The following is a 1460-nucleotide window of genomic DNA, read 5'->3' as shown; positions in this document are numbered from 1 at the left end:
TACACTCAACCGGGTGTATTTTTGACCTGACTCCAAGAAAACTCCCTATGAACTCTGGAGAGGGAAGAAACCTGTTGTCAAGTATTTCAGGATATTTGGCAGTGACTGTTACATTCTACGTGATAGAGAGAACCTAGAAAAATTGATGCAAAGAGTGACAAATGATACTTTCTAGGATACTCTTCCACCAGCAGAGCTTATAGAGTATACAATCTGAGAACCAAGACAGTCATGGAATCTTCAAATGTTGTAATAAATGATGAAGTATGTCCAGAAACCTCTTCTGAAAGCACTGTTCCTGCTCAAGATAAGTCTTTAGAGGTTAATGATTCTCCCCTTCCTGAGTATGTTGTGAAACATAGTGAGGAAGAGTTGCTGGTGTTGAATGATACAGTCTCAGTACCCTCAAGTTCAGAACCATCCACTCCGGTTCATGACACTCGACAGGTACAAAGTGAGTTCAGTCCTATATTTGAACAGAAAGGTACCACAACCTCCCTTGTTAAACGTCCAACCTCTAGAGTGAGATTGAATCATCCTCCACGAATATATTGGGAAGTCTGAATGATAACATGAGATTGAGATCAAAAGCCCTGAATGTGATCACACACTCATGTTATTTGTCCCAATTTGAACCGAAAAGGTAGATGAGGCACTACAAGATGCTGATTGGGTAAATTCCATGCATGAAGAGCTTCATCAATTTGTTCGGAATGATGTGTGGGAATTAGTTCCTAGGCCTGAAAATGTAAATGTGATTGGAACTAAATGGATCTTTAAGACAAGTCAGATGAACACGGCACTGTAATTAGAAACAAATCAAGACTTGTTGCACAAGGATACACACAAGTGGAAGGGATTGATTTTGATGAGACCTTTGCACCAGTTGCAAGATTGGAATCCATTCGGATACTGTTGGCCATTGCAAGTCACCTGAACTTCAAGTTGTATCAAATGGATGTCAAAAGTGCTTTCTTAAATGGGATGTTACAAGAAGAGGTGTATGTTGAGCAACCTAAGGGATTTGTAGATTCTCACAGACCGGATGATGTATACAAGTTGAAGAGAGCTCTTTATGGTTTGAAACAAGCTCCTAGGGCTTGGTATGACAAATTGACTGCATATCTCACTGAGCATGGATTCAAAAGGGGATCTGCAGATACAACTCTCTTCATAAGAAAGGATAAGACTGGTTTGTTGTAGCTCAAATTTATGTTGATGACATATGTTTTTGGTGCTACTAATGATTCTCTTGCTCATTCTTTTGCAGATGAAATGAAGGCAATGTTTGAAATGAGCATGGTTGGTGAACTGACTTACTTTTTGGGATTGCAGGTAAAGCAAACAGAGTCTGGCATCTACATCAATCAAGCTAAATATGCAAGGAATTTAGTCAAAAGATTTGGACTGGACAAAGCCGCTCATGCTAGAACACCAATGGCTGCAAATGCAAAATTGAC

This window comes from Quercus suber, unplaced genomic scaffold (genome assembly GCF_002906115.3).
Source record: "Quercus suber isolate HL8 unplaced genomic scaffold, Cork oak 2.0 scaffold_620, whole genome shotgun sequence".
NCBI classification, from domain to species: domain Eukaryota; kingdom Viridiplantae; phylum Streptophyta; class Magnoliopsida; order Fagales; family Fagaceae; genus Quercus; species Quercus suber.
The sequence above is the reverse complement of the archived record's forward strand: the minus strand, read 5'-3'. Positions refer to the sequence as shown.